General features: G+C 45.3%; 1 long non-coding RNA gene across 1 annotated transcript in view; it reads left to right on the forward strand.

Moving 5' to 3' along the window:
* The window catches only part of LOC147740934 (uncharacterized), a 305,323-nt gene that overhangs the window by 99,699 nt on the left and 185,947 nt on the right, over window positions 1-19,677 (forward strand). The gene's annotated exons all lie outside the window — the stretch shown is intronic.

The raw sequence follows: 19,677 nt of genomic DNA on the forward strand, positions 1-19,677 counted from the left end.
TTGAGGCGCGGCGCTCTTCAAGGGTAGACGTCTTTAAATAAAGACGGTTAAACACTACCAGATTGCAGCGTCATCATTGCTGGGTGTTTGATAATATCACAATGGCGACGAGGGTGGGATGACTACCCCTAAGGTGCAGTGAATCGACGACAACCGAGCAATCACCCTGAAGAGCGCGGCAGGGCCGGACAACCAAAGCTCCCCCAGAGGTCGGAACGGCGAGAAGTCGAGGAAGGCACGCGGAGCAGTGAGCCACAAGGTAGCGTCCACTAGTCAACGAACGAGCTGGATACCCTGATAAAGAGGGAAGGGGCTGACACAGGTGGTCCCCAGAACCACGCATACAAGGCAGAAAGAGATAGTGCGCCAGGAAGCCCTAAGGACCAAACGAGCCACCAGCCCACGATCAAGAGCGAAAGGATGAGCATTCAAACAGGATATGCGACAGCGCCGGTGCAATTCCTGCCCAGGCCAGGAGAGCCGCTGATGAAGTGGGAGTATTGGAGAGAGTACATTGACAACTTCATTGGCGTGCTGGAGGACGAGAGCGAAGAAACGTTCAAACCATCAAGGAAAAAACGCATCCTGCTGTTGAATCTAGGCCCGGAAGGGTTGAGAGTGTATAAAAGCCTGGTGCCGAAGCAAAGGAACAGCACGGACGATGATGTGTACGCTCACGCAATCGAGGACCTGAACGAACACTTTAGACCGGCGGTGTGTGTGTCCGTGGACAGGTTCAACTTTCAACAAAGGAAGCAGTGGCCAGGAGAGACGGTAGAGGAGTACGTGGCGGCACTAAAACGGCTGGCGGCCTCGTGCAAGTACGACAACTGGGAAGAGGAGTTCATAAAGGACCAAGTAATAATGCACACCACGTGCACCTCCGTGCAAGACAAGTTGTGGGCTAGTGGAGAAACCACCCTGAAGGATGTGATGGTCATAGTCAAAAGAGCAGAACTGGCGAGGAGGTGTGCGGACGCAACAAAGAAAGAGACGGCGTCCAACGCCATGGTGAACAAGATAGATGAGGATGAGACCCGTAAGGACCACTCGACGAAAAAGACGACAGAAAAGAGTGGCGCCACGTGGAGCAGTAATGGCAGACCTCCAGGAAGGCACGCGGGCACCAACCGGAAACCATGCTACAGGTGCGGAAACTGGACGCACGAGGCGCATGACAAGAAATGTCCGGCGCATGACAAGAAATGTCCGGCGCATGACAAGAAATGTCCGGCGTTTCGCGCCAAATGTATGTACTGTGGAATAATCGGACACTTCGAGAAGGTGTGCAGAAAGAAAGCCTCCAAGAACACGGTGAGACTCATCAGCCAAGACAGCGACACACAGGAGGACACACCGGAGGCGGAAGTAGCCACGGTGCTGGGCATATACGACCAGGTACTGGGAGCCGATGGACAAGTCATGAATGTGGATGGGAAAAGATCTATGAAGCCGGTGTTGGAAATGACCATAGGAGGGATCATGATCAGTGTAATAGCCGACACTGGTTCGCCGTATACCATCGTCCAGAGGGCCGTATGGGAGGAGAAGTTCGTACCACGACTAGGCCCGGAACTGGAGAGGTTAGATATCCGCCCAGTCACATACAACGGGGACCGTATACCAATGGCGGGATTCCGACCACTGGAGTTTGAGTTCCGGGGCCGATCGGCCTGCTGCAAGCTCTACATAGCGGAAAAGGGACCATCCGTGCTGGGCTGGCTGGACCAGGGTGACCTGGGCATCAAGTTGGATCCCGGGGGCGTCGAGCAGATCTTACTAACTGAACTCGAGTCATGGCCTGACCAAGACAGATGGAGGAAGACATTCCCCAAGGTATTCGGAGGCACGGTGGGGAAACTCGAGAAATTTGCACATAGGATCATCCTGAAAGACAAGGCAATACCCGTGGCCCACCGAGCCAGAAACATCCCCATCGCAGTGCGAGAGGCGGTGCAAGAGGAGCTCCAAGAACTGGAGAAGAAAGGGATCATTCAGCCCATCACATGTGCCGAATGGCTGGCGCCACTGGTGGTAGTTAAGAAGCCCAACGGGAAGGTCCGGCTGTGCGTGGACCTCAGGGAGCTAAACAAGAACATTGTAGTAGAAAGATTTCCTCTGCCAAGGATAGAGGAGATGCTGGCCAGCACCCGAGGCATCAAATGGTACTCCACCATTGACGTGACGTCCGCCTACCACCAAATTGCCCTGCACCCGAAGAGCCGCCACCTCACGTCGTTTATCACCCCGTTTGGGTGTTACCAGTTCCTCCGCATGCCATTCGGGCTGGCGTCGGTGGCGGCAGTTTTCCAAAATTTGATGCACCAGCTTTTCAAAAACAGCACGGGCGTCTAGTACTTTCAGGATGACATCCTGATAATGGGCCGAGACAAACTGGATCACAACGCAAAGCTGGGGAAGGTGCTACGGATTCTGGAAGGGAAAGGTCTCACCGCGGAATGGTCCAAGTGCCGAATTGGAATGTCATCAGTGACATACCTGGGACATGAAATAGGCGTGGAAGGAGTGACCCCCAAGGCTGAAAACGTCAAGGCCATCCGCGAGGCACCCCCTCCAGTCAGCAAAGAAGAAGTAAGATCATTTCTTGGCATGGCCGAGTACTATGGGAAATTCGTGCAACATTTCGCCTCCAGGACCCACCATATGAGGCAACTCACGAAGGAAAACACCGAGTTCCGATGGTCGGCAGAACCACAGGGTGAGTTCGATGATGTCAAGAAAGCGATCACAGAAGCCATTCCCCTCCAGGGATATGACCCCCAAGGCAGAACGGCCTTGACCACAGATGCCAGCGACAAGGGCCTAGGAGCAGTCCTGATGCAGGATAGAGGGCAAGGACAGATGGAAACAATAAGTTTTGCCTCGCGCACGCTGTTGGATACAGAGAAAAGGTACAGTGTAATCGAGAAGGCGATGCTGGCAGTGATGTGGGCCACTGCGAGGTTCAGACAATTTCTGTGGGGCACACGGTTCCTATTGAGAACGGACCACAAACCCCTGCTAAAGGTGCTGACGTCAATTGGGCACGCCGAAGCCACACCAAGAATATCTAAGATGTCGTTGAAGCTACTAGAGTTCCGGTATGACGTGGAGCATGTACCAGGGAACAGGAATTGTGTGGCGGACTACCTAAGCAGAGCTGCTGCGATGGAATCCAGTGGTGAGAACATGGCAGGAACAGAGGAGTGGGTGGCACTCACAGAGGACCAGGAGGTCTCCATCAGCCTCACAGAATGGGAACAGGCATATCACGAGGATGCAGTGTTAAAGGAGGTGAAGAAGTTCGTGACGCAAGGGTGGCCCGAGAAGAAAGCACTGGTAAGGGAACTCAGACCCTACTACGAAGTCAGAGAAGAACTATCGATAGGCGACAGGGGAGTGTTTGTACACAGGGGTGAGAGAGTAATACCACCCGTCAACCTCATTGATCGCCTACTAGACACACTCCATGAGGGGCACCTTGGGATCTGCAAATTGAGGCTGAGAGCCAGGCAAGACTACTGGTGGCCGGGAATGGACTTGAAGGCAGAAAGACATGTCAGGAACTGCACCAGGTGTCAAGGAGCGGATAAGACCCTGAAACTCCTCCGACCTGACTTGGGCAAGTTCGATCTACCAAAGAACCCTTGGGAAGAACTGAGTGTAGATATCCTGGGCCCTGTTCTGGACATACAAGGAGTGCAAAAGTATGTGTGTGTCATGGTCGACAGGTACTCAAAATGGCCGGAGATAATGATAAGAGAGACTATGGACACAGACGCAATTATCAAGTTCCTAGTAGACACGTTCGTGAGGGAAGGCATCCCCAAGACTGTGCTTAGCGACAACGGGCCCCAGTTTAAATCGGAGAAGTGGAACAGATTCAGGAAAAGGAATGGCATAGGAGCCAAGCACACAGCCATATATCACCCAGCCGGAAACGGCTTAGTGGAACGGTTCAACAAGGTGGTAATGGGGTCAATCCAAGCTGCCATAGCCGATGACAAGGACTGGGAAGCAGAAATTTGGCATATGATCTGGGCTTACAGAATAACGCCCACCAGCACAGGGTACAGCCCGTTCCAAATACTCAGAGGCAGAGAAACATTCACGCAGGACAATCGAGTGTGGAAGGAGAAAACAGTCACCAGTGAATGGTCGCCCGCTGTAGTACGAGCCAACCTTGAGAAAGCCCAAGTTACCTACACCAGGCATTATGACCACAGAAGGAATGTAAGGGACACTGGACTGAGGAGAGTGGGTGCGAGTGAAGTTGGCAAATGCGCAGAGGAAGGGAGAGAGCAAATACAGCAAGCCCATGCAGGTGAAAGAGGTACGGGGCAGGGCGGCCCTATTGAGCGACGGCAACGTCTGGTCGCAAGACCGCATGGCGAGGTGTAACAAAATCTTGAACTGGAATCAGAGAACCACGGATCTGGATGAGGAAGAAAAGGAGTCGGGAGAGCAGGAGGCTCCGGAAGGAGCGCTCGATGAGCATGAAGGAGATGCACAAGAACTAGAGATAAGGGAACACGAGCAGGAATGGATGGCCCGAGGAAGTCGGAGAGATGGAGGAGAAGGCGCGGCTGCGCAGGAGTTAGAAGGAAGTAACGTATGTGAGAACCTCAACACCCCGGTTAGACAGACACGTAGTGGTAGGGTGGTGGTTAAACCTGCTAAATACAGAGACTATGAACTGAACTGTGGACAATGAGGAACTGTCTCCATGTTGGGAAAAAAGGGGAGATATGTAGTAGCGCGCTCTAGTGTATGCACGTCACGTGGGCCACGTGACGTGCCGCGCCCGCGCAAGGCTACGCAGGCTGCGTAAATGCTTGGCGTGCAGAACCGTTAATTGGAGTTGAGGCGCGGCGCTCTTCAAGGGTAGACGTGTTTAAATAAAGACGATTAAACACTACCAGATTGGAGCGTCATCATTACTGGGTGTTTGATAATATTACACCCCTGTCCTTATAAATGCACATGTAAGCAATACCACAGACCTCTGTCTGCTAGCGAATGTCCAGGTCCTATCCCCGTTAGTGTACCAGACTCAGGGCACAGTGCCTCCACTTATTGGTCTTACTGTTCTCTCTACATACCATCACCCTTCATATAGGTTCGAATCTCAGAAGAGTGTATGATATAACCAGCCTCCTTATCTTCACAGTGTAGGTATAAACGCAACTGTATTAATCTTACAAGCTGCCATACTACAGCCCGATTTTGCATTATCGTTTCATCCTGCAATGTTTGTAAAAAAGTCCATTCACATGCTGCTGCTGTGTTTGTAATTTATTGAGGACCACCTAGAATGATTACACCTTGTTCCATTCTATGTGGCCGTTCAATCCAATCTGATCCGCCCCCTCCTGGTACATCCAGCGAGCTTCCTTTGTTAGTAATAATAATAATCCACATTTGTATAGCGCACAATCACCCGTAAGGGTCTCTAGGCGCTGGGGGCCGTCGGGAAGCTTTAGCAAGCTATTGCCCAGAGTCACAAGGTGCTGGGCTAATCTGCTGCCGGCCCCGGGGATCGAACCGTGATCCCCAGATTCCGGAGTCAGTCGCCCTAGCCGCGGCACCACACCTCTTCCCTATATTAATAGTAATCTATTTTCCATGTTGAACTGGTCACCCTGGACCCTTCAAGACTACCCATCATATGTCCCTAGGATGGTGTTTCTGTGTGGAGAAGTGTTAGACCAGTTTAGTCGTAAGTTTGCCTAACTTCAAGGTGCTGATATGCTCCTGCTCTCTGGTCTTGATCTTCCTAGTTGTGAGACCAATGTTGTGCAGGTCACAGGGGCATATAATTCTGTCAATGACATTATTCGAATTACAATTACTATACCTGTTGATGTGCCACGTCTTCCCCTGTGCTAGTGTTACCGATTTAGTGGCTGTGGTAAGTGCACACACTGTGGACCCCCCACAGGGATAATGTCCCTGTTCCTGCACCAAACGGGTATGCACCAAGCAGTCATGAAGGTTGGTGGACGGTTTAAAAGCAAACCTTGGTTGCGGCATTTTCATGGATGTGATATTGAGCAGATGCCAGTGTTTTCTTATTATCTGCCTGATCTTAGTGGAGCATTGGCCAAAAGTAGTACCTACTGGGATACATTCATTCTGGACTTTTCTTTTTCTTTTCCAGAAGCACACTCCTGTGCAGTGTATCTATTCATGACCCACGTGAATTTCAGACATTCGTCCAGGGTGTTCAACCAAGCAAGGAAATCATGCAGTTCCCCTTCAGAACCTCTGCAGATGCACAGGACATCATCAATATATCTCTTCCAGAGGACAATGTTCCTCTGGAAGAGATTGATGACATGATTGATGTAGTTGGACTCGAACTGGCCTACATAAATGCAGGTCAGACTTGGCGCAAAAGTAGCCCCTGTTGAAGTCCCGGAGATCTGGAGGTATAGCTGATCCTTGTATGCAAAGAAATTGTGGGTTAGTGCTAACTCAATACATTGCAATACGAAGATCTGAGAGGTGTCATAGAACCACTCGCACGTCCCTAGGGCATGAGCTGCTGCCACCAGCGTCGCCACCTGGGGGATGCTGATGTACAATGATTCAATGTCAATAGTCATCAAATATTGGTGATTAGGGTCATATCCCACGGTATCCAGATTCTTAAGATATCCGTGGTATCTTGCATGTAAGATGGTTGTGATACAATACATTCTCTTAAGAAGAAATCTGAGAACTGGGAAAGCGGTTAACGTAGAGATTTGATCCCCGATACTATCGGGCGCACGGGTGGTGGACGCTGGGCTTTGTGAACTTTAGGCACAATGTAGAATGCTGGTACCCTAGGTTTAGGGTTAATAAGGAAATCGGCTTCTTTGTATGTCAGCCAATTCTTCACTTTTGCTTCAGAGACCATTAAAGCTATAATGCTTTGTAATTCTTTGGTAGGGTCCCTTGCTAGAGGTTTATAATGTTGTTGTACTCCTAGGAGTCTTGAGACTTAAGCCTCATAATCTTGAGTGTTCAGCACCACCACCGCCCGCCCTTGTCGGCCGGTTTGATGGTGATGGAAGCATTGCTTTGTAGCGATTTAACCGCCAGCCTGTCTGTTCTACTAATGTTACTGTAAGAGTTATTATTCAAGTTTGTTGTAGGTCCATAACATCCTTAAGGACCATTTGTTCAAATACGTGAGCCTCAGGGCCTAATTGGCTGTTCGGAGGGCAAAACTGAGATGGACAACACAGATTAGAATTAAAAACCGAAGATGATTCAAGTTCCTTACCCTCAAAAATCTTTTTGAGTTTGATCTTTCTCATGAGTCCGTTGAACTCTCCTCTACATTGAAAGCTATTGTGTTTCGGAGTTGGAACATAGCCTAGGCCTTTGTTCAACACAAAAAAGCCCAAACAGTGCACCTAAGTTCTGATCCGTGCTTTCTTGTGGGTTAAATCTGACACTTGTGTTAGAAGTGGGCTGTTGAACTGGGTGTTCGTCGTCCTCACTGCTTGTATTTTCGAGCGCCCAGTTGTATGGTGTTCTTTTACCCTGATGTCGACCCCCCCCTAGAGTGCTGAGGTCACTTGCTCAGGCGGTTGCTTGTAATACTGATCTTCGGTGTAAGGAAAATCCCATTAGTGGCTAAATGTCTCTAAGTTCCTTTTTAAACCTTTAATTTTTTGGTTGACCATATACATTTAATATTCTCCCAAATCGCTCTGAAGCTTAGCTAGCTGTTTTTTCGCATCTATAATCATGTCGTCTGTCTTGATGATGTTTTCAAGATCTAGAATCTCCTTCAGGAGTTCCTACAGGGAAGGACTTTGCAGTGGAACACCGCCCTGGCACTGAGCACGCCAACGCATATTTTGGCTTGTTTCCTCTGCGTTATTGCTGTCTGAACTCCTGGTTTTGACTCTGTTTTTGCTGGTGTAACGTTTCTGCGCACTTTTCGCACTGATGATCAGTAGTAAAGTGCAGGCGCTCTCTTTATAAATTGTGTTATGGACTGGTGTTTCCATGACTGGACATTTGATTTAATTGTTGGTCCCTAGTAAAATGCACTGAGTGTGCCATGGCCTGTAAATCAAATGCTACTCGTGCATACACTTGCCAGTCACTAACCTTTCCTTTTCTTAAATATCAGGCACCCCTAAAGTAGGCCCAAGGTACCGCTCCAGGCAGGGTGCAGTATATGTGAAAGGTGGTGTGGCATGTCCCGATAGTGAATTATAGCCAATTTTGTTTTACACTATTGCAAGGCTACTGGTTCCCCATAGGAGAGAATAGGAGGTTTGTTTATAACATCTTATAAACATAACTGACCCAGTGGATTAGGTAGTAAAATGAAGTAAGGTATGCCTGTACTCAGAATCTAAAGATGACTCTTTTAGTGAAGGTGATTTTTACATTCTGCGTTTGAAAATATCACTTTTAGAAAGTGGGTATTTTTTGCTCTGTCATCCTGTGTGCCTCTGCTGGAATGTGGGATGCTTCTCTAGGTTTTGGAAGACAGAAGGCTGGGGGGCCGGAGGGGCTCCAGATAGTCTAGGTAAGTCAGGAAAGGCGGAATAGACCTGGGCTGCAATGGGGGAAGGGGAGGAGATTTCTTTGCCTCTCAAAGAGCCTGGTCTGTCTCTGACAAATTCCACCTCTACCTCCTGCCAGGAATTCACACCAGAGAAGGCCCAACTGGTTGTGGCCGGGCACAAATACCCTCTGCCTGAAATATCAAAGTCGTTTTGGACATAAATACTGGGTCCCACACCCCTGAAATTTAGAACTCATCTGGATCAAGAAGACTGCCAAGAAGACGAGCCGGAAAAGCTGCGGAAAGGACTGACTGCTTTGTTGGGTGCTTGGCTGGGCTGACCTTCAGTGGCTGCTTCTGTCTTGGGCAGTGAAAGGCACTGGACTTTCTGCAACCTAATTTTTGAGTCTCTCCAAGGGTTTGAGGTAGAGCTTGCCCCCTGTTCACAAAGTCTTAGGAACAGCAAAGACTTCAACTTCTTCGATCCGCAGCACTGGGGACTGTGTGTTTTGTGCTGCTACCTGAAGAACACCAACTCAACAACGTCTACAACACCACTGCCTACTCCATGTCCTGAAGGCCCCACCGCAGAATCGCACCGCAACCCTGGTCTCACCGACTATGCCTGTTGATGCTGCCATCGAGCTGCTGCTTGCACCGTGACCTGTGGGCATTGCACTCTGCACCGCCTCGCTTCACACCAAAGCTTTGGCACCACAGAGGGCACCACTGCAACGCCCCACTGCAACTTCTTCTAAAAGATGAGGGCACATGCATGGGACATGATTTATGTCTTCCCTATGCTGGCCACAGAGCCAACACGTTTTCTCAACCCCCTCTCTTTTCCATTTTGGGAGATGGCAGGTCAAAGAAAACACCCTGATTTTCAGCCTCAGGAACTGAAACTTAATACGTGACTTGAAAGTGGTCGTTAAATAGCTCTGAGGTTTCAGCTGTAAGTAGGTTCGTAGGGTCATCTATCCATGGCTCAGAGCCGAGAAGCTGACCCTGTCTTCTGCTTAAGAGAGTTGTTTCGTGCTGAGTTTTTCGTTTTGGCTTACATTTAGGACCCAGACATTACTCAGACCAAGAGAGCTGAGGCCTCAGGACAGGTAATGGTGCCCTGCAGGCCATCGACTTGGGTTCAGCTGGGACCAAAGATAGTGGCCAGGCTGCCTTCCTTAGCCGCCCTGAGCTTATGGCAGCTTATAAAGAAAGTCGCCATCCGGCCTAATGACTGTCTGCGTTTGCCAAATTCCTACCTGATTTGTGCGAGTGAAGTGTAGGAGGGTAGCTGGAAGATTGTTTTATAGATTTTTGCAACTGATTTATCCAGTTGTCCGCTATCACGCCCTTCAGAACCTCACACCCATAAGTGAGAGTAGGGATGACCTTTGCCTGGGCTGCCTGGAAGGTTGGGGTGAATGTTGACCCATTAAATTTTTTGTGCATGGTGGTAAGTGCGAAAGAACACTCAATTCCTTTCTTTTTCAGTTCTCCCAGCTGGTTCGCATATCTACCGTTGTTATTAAAGAAGACACCCAGATACTTATGGTATCTGGTTGCATTGATTCTTTCCTGATTTAGAAACCATGCCGGATTTTTGGGTCCAGATGAACGGAACGCAAGGATTTTGGTTTTCTTATTGTTTATCTGTAGCCCGTTCCTGGTAGAATAAATGGCAGTCGCATCCAGAAGGTGTTGTAAGCCTATGTTAGTATGACTAAGAAGGACTAATTCTGAGCACACCATCAGTATATGTTGGCCTTAGTCCTGCTACCTCACGGTGCATCATCTATACCCCAAAACTAACAAATGGATTGTGAAACCTCAGAACATGACAACATGACAGCTCTTACTCCCCAAGGAAATGGTGGTAACAGATCTAGAACCTTTTTTTTGGTTACTAATGCGTACGCAAAGAGATACGCAGGAAATACACAGCATTGAGTTCCAAATTTTCTAGAATCATTGTGGTTCTCGAGTAAAATATGTGTGCTCGAATAATCAATAGAATGAAACAGAATAGTGTAATCAGCTTGATGAGAATATTGCAGAAGATAAACAAGTCCTTGGAAATCTGGGAATGCGGCAAAAACATGGGAGCTGCATGGAAACTCCCAGGCCAATGCCAAAGGAATGCCTCCCTTATGCAGTGTAAGCAGCACAGTGATTTGCACTGTGTTGCCTCACTCCAGATTTTTTAGGGTATTCAAAGCCACGCAAAGTGGCTTTGTGCAGCATTAAAAATCTGACTTCAAGGTTTGGGTCAACCGTGTACCACATTGTGTGGTGCAAGCATGACGCAAATCTCTTTAAATATGCCCTGAAGAATGGCCGAATCCGTAGACAAAAACAGGCTGCAACATTTGCACTATTACATCACGAAACCATAAATAGTCACGGTCAGGACAATAGACAACTTCCCAAATGATCTCTTCATTAAGTTTTTGTCTCATGAGTATTATTAGAAAACCCAAAAGGTTTGTCTTTTTTTATGTCTCTGATTTATTTTGTTGGGCTTTTACCTTTACCAAGATCAGTCATTTAATTCTAATTCTTTATGTCTTTCTCTATACAATTATACACTCCAATAGACCCGATTCAGGTGGGAGGCTCCTGAGTTTTGTAGCCAAATATGTTTTCCGGGGCTGTCTCTCACCTGAAATTGCCTCTACGTCTGTAGAAGTTAATGTGGAAATACATTCTCTCAATTAAGTTTTTTAAATCCCCCTTGTTGTTCTTGTAAAATGTTGGCATGCATGATACAATGCTGCACTACCAGAGCTTGTAACTGTTTTGTAAGGACAGCTGATTTGTGTTCCCTGAACCTCCTACTGAAGTGCCTACCAGTCTCACCTACATACCCAAGGCCACATGGGCATAAGATCAATTACTCAATATTATCACTCCTATAGTTAGTCACCTCTTTCAGCATGAACTTGTATCCATTGTGCTTCCACTTCTCCATAGTGAATGCAGCATCACATATATGGCATGTGCCACACCAATGGTTACCTCTCATGGGTATACATCCTTCTATGGATGTTTGAGTCCATCTAGGATTTTGGTTCATGCGGGTGTGCACTAGTCTACCTCTCTAGTTTCTCCTACATAGGTCTTTCAATTATTGGCTCTTCCTTAGTGTTGTTACGGATCTTCCAGTTAGAGTCAATAGTCCTCCTGATTTGCTCATTTATGTTACAATTATTTTTCTCACATAACAGTCCTTCCACCTTCTTCTTCTCCTCATTTGGAAAAGGGCTTCTTATTATAATGCTTGGCTCTTTTGCCAATTTGGATGGAAACCGGAAGAATGTAGTGGGGTGTTTCTTGCCATAGGTTCTTGATTACCTATAATCCGAATGTCTAGAAATTCAACTTTTTCTGTACCCCTATTTGTTGTAAATCTTTTATTTTGATTGCTAGAAATGAACAATAACAAAGAATATTATTTTCAGTGAAACTGACCCAATTCCTCACATTGTCACAAAAAGGTGCAATGTCATTAAATATATGCTTCTCGTCATGTACACCCATGTATATATTCACTACAGATGCGGTGAAAGATGCCCCCATACTGGGTCCTATCACTTGTTTATATGAATCTCTGTTATAATCAAAGACGTTTTTGAAGAGGATAGTTTCCAATTATCTGTGGGTCTTTCCCTGGGGTCCTCTCCAATACTTAACAGATCACTTCTATTTCTTCTCTCCAAAGTATATTCATGGTGCACTTTAACATCTAGTTTCACCAGCATCTCAGGCTCCCTACAGTAAGGTAAATTCTCAATCTTCTCAATCATGTTCCCAGTGTCTTTGATGAATGACTTAATGGTTTTAACTAAAGGACATACAAATGTATGAGAGAGGTTCTGTGACAGAAATTAGAGGAGAGGGGGATCTTTCTCATTTTATATGTGTCTTGGGGACACCATAAAATGCTGGGTCGACTGGATTCATTTTATGCAGCTATTCAAAGTCAGGTTTTCATATCCAGCCCTTCTCCACAGCATTATAGGTTACATCATCAATCAACCTCTTTAATGCTGTGAGGGTATCCCTCTTTCCTTTTTGTAATGTTCAGGGATGACTAAAGTATGATTCACTTTTTCTACATACCAGTCAGATTCCAAAAGCAGATCGCCTCCACCCTAGTCACAAAGTTTTATGGTGATATTGTGATTTTCCTGTAGCTTTTTAAGAGAAGCCCATTCCCTGCTATTTGTTTTGGTGGAACATTAGATATATATTTCATCACCTCTTTCAATGAGCACTGTCTTTAGCCCCAACATGTCCGGCATGAACTTCGGCCCAACACCTTGAGATATTTTTCTCTCCCCTCCCTTTCTTTACTCTCGCCTTACTAAGACAGGTGTGTACATTCGTATTAAGCTGGAAACTGTTGTTTTTTGGCTAGCTACAAACGAAAGGCCTTTGGATAGTAGTTGGTTATCATCCTCATTGGTCCTTATTTATGAGAATGAAAAATCGGGATGGTGCCTGGGTGCGGCTTACATCTAACTTCTCTATCTAAGTTCTCCAATACTGCTGTCTGCATGTCTTTAGGTACTGGTGCTGTGGATCCTGTTGGTAGAAGCTCCCTCTTTTTTGATTCTGGCGCCTTTTCCATCCCCCCCTCTGTGGAAATCCCCAAAACGATATGATTACTGATATAGGTCTGTTCAATCTTGAGTTTTGGTCAGGATTTCTGACTGCTGATTGTTGAGCTTGTTCCCTTGAAATCTGATGAGTCACTATGGGGCATATTAGCAACAAATAGCGATAATTATCAATAAATGTGCTTAGCACATTATTTTTATCGTCGGCTATCGACGGATATTATCGCAGAGATAACGTGCTATTAGCACAGTTTATCTCCAAAGCGATAAAATATCCGGCGATAGCGGCTCAATGCGTGAATATCCCTGGAAATACAGCGATATTCAGGCATTAGCGCTAATGGGAACTTAACCTGAATATCCACCTCCCATTGGATATACGAGTTAAGAAGTGGTCTGAGCAGGCGTTAGGATTTGGCGAGTTTTTTTTTCATTTCGCCTGCCTTGCTAATAGGCGATAGCTGTGTTAGCGACTGCTTTCAGTCGCTAACAGGTTGGGTACGCCCACTTTGTATGTCATTAGCGATAAATATCGCTGACATGCAAAGCGAGCCCCAAACCTATAGCTATCGCCTACAAGCCGTCGCTAACTGCTGTTAGCGACAGCTTGCTAATAGGGCGAAAAAAAATTGCTGCTGTCGCTTGAAAAAGTCCCACTAAAGCGGCGATATCGCCCTTGCTAATATGCCCCTATGTTTCTCAGTCTCCATTGGTTGGTACCATTTCCAGAACAATCCTGATTGATACTTTGATAGTAATTCTTTGAGAAATACGGATATATTTTCTCTTGGGAATAGAATTTTATATCCATTTTTTACTTGTCAGTCTTTTCCTCATCAGATATTCTGCGAAGCTGTTAAGCTCTGAATTAACCTCTTCTAGCTTTTTCTTTCCTTCGCCCACCTCATTTAAACTTCTACGTTTTTCTTTATTTAAATTACCCACTACTTCCTTGGCTGTTCCCACAATTAAAATCATGAAGTCTCTTGAACAGTGACTGGAGATCTGAGCCAAATTTTCCAAAAAGTATTGTATTTCTACAAATAAGTTTGGTACGTTCCTCTAAAATATCCCTGCATAGTGTAGTATTCTGTTCTTTCAACATTTTTTTCAGCATTCTATAAATTCAGCCACTCCTTATTACCCACATTTGTTATTACTATGTTTTTTCTGAGGTAGAAGACTAACCTGGCAACTAACTAAATTCTTCACATGTTAATCCAAATGTCTTTAACGCCTTCACCTCTGGGTGTAGTATGGATATATGAAAGCAATAAACACTTGCCAAACCTTCCTAGTAGATCTTTGATGTGAACAAATACAACAAGGCAGGAGGGATGGAAAGAAATTAGAAAAATAGCATGATGATGTTAGTACAAATTTGTACGGCATATTACCACCCATCTAGTGGCTCTTGCAGCTCAGAAGAAGCACTACTTTAAGAAACACTATATCCTGATGAAGTAACAGTCCACCTACACTGTTAGCTACCCTCCCAATCACCGGCTGTCTCCACCAGAGAATATCAGAGCCTACTAAATATAGTCCTTCTATGTTAACTATTCCATGGAGCTCCCATGTCTGATGGGTGCCTTGGAAGAGACTACTAATGGAGAGTCTTCCCAACACGGCAGACCCTCTGTCCTCAACTGTTGCAGTATAACTCCTCTATAAAGTCTACCCACATGGTGGATATGCTGCGAATGGTATTTCCTACAGCTGCCGGCCGCTGCGGCACATTCTCTTCATAAGTAGGAAACCCTTGGACACCAGAGGGGTAAAATTTACGATTCCCACTCCAGTCTATGCAACAGTAGAAAAAATAATCCAGTTTAAACACATACCATATTTCAGTATCTCTATTAATTGACCAAAATATAAAACTATAATATAAACATTTTATATATAAATAAAAAATAAAAAAATGAATGAATTATTAAATATAATAATTATTTTTAAATGTTGTATTTAATTATTAATTTAATTAATATCCCACATTATACTCCCATTAAGGTAGCAACACATAATATATAATAAACTAAGAATTAACATATTAAATAATACATACAAGCAATATTAATAATAAAGAATTAGACGTGTTAAATAATTATAATTAAATAACCTACCATCAGAGTCCCCTACAAACACAACCACCCAAACTATAATTATTAAATAATGTACATAATTATTCATTATTACTTGAATAACTTTCCACCCAATGCCGCCGCAAGCAAATACATATTTCATATTACATTAATAACTACTGCTCAATTACCTTCACTCCCTATAACCTCAACAAATGCAAAAACACACACGAAAGTATCACCAAGAATATATAATTACACAATTTACATAGTCAATTATAATAAACAATTAATTAACATTTAATGAATCATTAGTTAATTACATTCCCACCCTATAACCCTTCAAACAAAAACCACCCACACCTAAAATATCACTTAAAAAATTAATAATTGTTGAATAAATAAATAATAGTTATTAAAAATTCATTAATAAATAATTATACTTAATTACCTGCCTACCCTGTATCCCTGTAGACCTCACAACCCACTATGACACTATAAATTACTTTTAACAATTATACAAACAATATATAACAAATGCAGTTAAACTATGAACTAAAACACATAAAAATAATTAAAAATAAATTTACAGCAATAATATTGCAAACGGTATTAAAACATCAACATTCTTAACAATATTACTTACCTAAAAATCGATATTTAAGCTATGATATTTCTGCACCACTATATTATTGTGGCACAATATTTCTGTACGTCGATATTAATGATTCAATATTACGTCCACTTACAATTTTTTATGGGTATATTCTTTACAGTGAAAGATATGGTCCAGTTTAGGAGTTTTCTGTGCGTAACTCTCGAGCTATGAAAGACCTAATTTAGTGGATGTCACGTAATATTTATTTCAAAGCTTAACAATACGTCATGAGTATGTAGATATCGTTTCTGTGGTACTAGTCTATTGTGTTGGCAATGACATACTATATACATATGAAATGTTTATAAAAGCAGTAACTTATGTACTGGAATATGATGATTGGTCGTCTTTATAAAAAAGAGAAAGAAAATATTTTGATCATGCTGTTAATATTGTATAACATTAGAAAAGCATGCTTTACTTGGTACAAACATTCTGTGTGTAGAAGGAAGAAAATGTTCAAGCTGGTCTCTGGTCAAAATGTAGCTAACAAAGTGCACTAACTGGAATTAGAATGATCAGAATGTATTTACCTTAAATGAATATGAAGTGGATTTTAAAAGCCATTGAAATTCATCAGTTTTGGTTTGCAAAAAATGATAAATTTCTCTGTGTTAGAATTGACATCCATAGCATGGCATTCCTAGGAGTGGGAAAAACTCAGTTTTACTCCTTGGAATTTCACGGAGTTACATAATAAACTCACTAGATTCTGCAGAGTTCCGTCCACCCCTAAGTGGAACGCATTTGGAAGAGAACTGTGAGCTGGGACTGTGCTCTGTGCTCAGCTAACCTTTTCTCTAAATGAACTGCATGAGCCCCACAGAAGGTGCTGCCAGGCAGGCCATTCCCACGGGAGAATTCTGAATTCAGCCCTCCACTTTATCAAAGCATAAAAGTGTTTTCACTTGGACCTGGTCCAGTATATAAAAACATTAGTTTCGAGCTCAGCTGGAGGTATCAAAGTGTCAGCGAGGAGGGGCAAATGCAAGAGAGGCAAGAGCATTTTGGCATAGGTGCAGGGCTTTAAGTGGGAAAAAAATTGGGGGTGCTCTAAAAGGGGCGTGGCAAATTTCTTAAAGAGGTGTGGCCTATCCAAGTAGGGGCGTGGTCTAAATCAAGATAACTAGCATTGTGTGCTTAAGTAAATCATGAAGTCGCATCCAGTCACAGAATCACCCAAAGTAGCGTTTTCCCATATATCACAACCGTAAAACTCCTTCTTTATACACTACAATGGATTAGTTGGAGCAACTAATGTGTAACTAGAGATGGGGTCAGCAGAACGTACTTGGGTCTCATCAGAGAGGTATAACTTGGTTCCTATGACAATTGAGCGTGGTACCCACAACTGGGCGTAGCAGCTGCATTTAGGGAGTCTGCCGCAACAACCAACAAGGTGATGGTAATAATTCTAACAGGAATTGGCGTCAAGTTTCGGACTCATGAATCCACTGAAAGCCTGTGCCATCCCTCAATCTCTGCACTAATGCACATGAAGAAAAGTGCTAACAGGTGTACAGGATGGATAGTGCCAACAGGCGCAACAATCAGGTGAGAAAGAGAATCCCTCTGTCTTTAGAGAACCAGGGAATGGGAGCAGTAGAGCAATGGCGAACTGGAGCCCACCTCCTTAGCACAGCTCTGTTTCTAGAGAGCATCCCCTGTCTTGGTGTTACAAGTGGAGGAAACCTGACTGGCTGTAGGACTGAGGGGATGTGCTTTACAGATAATACTGGGCATATAAAAAGGAATAGATTCCTTATGACACAAGCCGTACTGGTTTCAGCAGTGAGTGGTACAAGAGTGACCCGGGGGTGTGCCAGGAATCTGACTGAAGGACCCGGCGCAGTGCTGCAAACACACTTGTAAGACCCACCAAACAAGAAGCAGCACTACAAAGGGGCATGGCTGGAGAGGTGCTAACGGTGACCCAAGAAATAGAGAGGGCAACAATGAGCAACTGGGAGGGCTGCCAACCAGATGTGAACTGAATTATAAACTGGAAAGCGAGGGCAGCTATTGGGCTAAAGTCCAGAAGAAGTCTTGAATTTGGATCTCCCCCAGTGGTGTAACAAAGCCCTCCTCAGCCCCCACGATGTGGGGCTCCCCAAGCTCGGTTTGCTAGGGGACGCCTTGCGCCTCTCCAGACACAATGTAGCTCCGCCTGACAAACCGCTGCGTTGCTGGGAGAAATCCTCGTTGCTGTGACCAATCCGAGCGCGGCTCAGAAATGACAGTCCCGGGCCGGTGGTGGTGAATACTGGCAGGGTGTTTTCAAAGCTCCTTCTCAAGCGGCGAACCAGGCCTTGGGCTCACACCACAGCTCAAGGGGGGGCGGTGGAGTCAATGTGCACACAGCGCTCGGGGGCAATGCAGGTGCTGCAAAGTTCCTCAGCAGAGTGTTAATCCGCACACATAGAACGCAAGGGACTCGATCCTGGGCAGATCACGTATGAGGCAGAGCATGCCTCATGATCTTACACCCCAGCTGTGTGCCGATGAGCACACCAAGACAGATTTCACAGGGGGGCAGCTTCAAGAAGGCACAGCGCAGAGACCCACACAGCAGCTGGAAGGGTGGGTGCTGGAGAACTTTTGTATCCCTGAATTCCAAGCTCTTCTTAGGCCCTTGGAGACAGGCAGGCTTCAGAGGGGCAAAGCACACAGCACAGCTCCTCTTCCAGTTACGGGGACACAGCAGACAGTCCCTTCCTCAGCAATTACAGTAACTGTAGGCCAGCTCCCAGACACTCAGCACAGATTACTTCTTGATCACAAAGTTCCCTAATCTATTTCTACTGGGGCTCCAGTCCTACTTTTATACCCCAAAAATCTTTGTTCTTCTTGTGTGAGGGGTCCTGGACCCAATCTAAACCAGTTCTGGGTGAACTCTGCTGGTGCACTTCTTCCTTTGTGAGTGTGGGCCAGGGCCATCAGATGCACCGCAGGAGGTGGAGCCAGCATTGTGGCAGGCAGGCACAGCCCTATTGTAACCCAGGTGCTACTCCTCCCACTACTCTACATGCAGATGGGTCTATTCAGCCTTGTGCTGAGTCAGCCAGCCTCCTGGAGCCGCCCGAGCCCCTGTCACTCGCAAACCAGACACAATACACAATACACAACCAGGCATAGGCACACAGAAAAGTTGAACAGAAAAATAACCACTTTCTAAAAGTGCTATTTCCAAACTTAGAATTTAAAAACCATCTTCACTAAACGATGTGTTATTAAATTCTGAGTTCAGGGATACCAGATTCCATATGTCTATCTTGACGTTATGGGAAGATATGCAGGTAAACATATCACACAGCATTTCCCATGTTATCCTAAGGTCAAGATAGCCTTTCAATAGTAAAAAACGAAATTGGCAGTATTTCACTATCAAGACATGTTACCCACACTAGTAACACCAAACAAAAACCGGGACGTCTGCTCACCTTACCTTTGACCTTTGAGGCCCAAAAATAGAGCCCCCTAGAGCCCCCTTTCGAGGCCCCCCAAAAAACCGGGGGGGCTCAGGCCCCCACAGCTCCCCCACTTAAAACCCTGCATAGGTGAGATTGGAGCAAAGCAATCGGAGCCGAAAGGGAGGATGAATTGGAGACTCTATAGGAATTGTGCAAGGGTAAAAGAGACAGCATAGGGTGCATCACATCAAGGGTGGAGGTATAGCATGGTTTTTATAATAAAGTGCATGGGGAGATCATTGGTAGAGACACATGCAGGTGCACAGAAGGGAAGAAATCACAATCTTGCTGACTTTACAGCCACATAAGCGGGTGCATCTGTACC

The sequence above is a fragment of the Lissotriton vulgaris genome, chromosome 1_1, assembly GCF_964263255.1.
Source record: "Lissotriton vulgaris chromosome 1_1, aLisVul1.2, whole genome shotgun sequence".
NCBI classification, from domain to species: Eukaryota; Metazoa; Chordata; class Amphibia; order Caudata; family Salamandridae; genus Lissotriton; species Lissotriton vulgaris.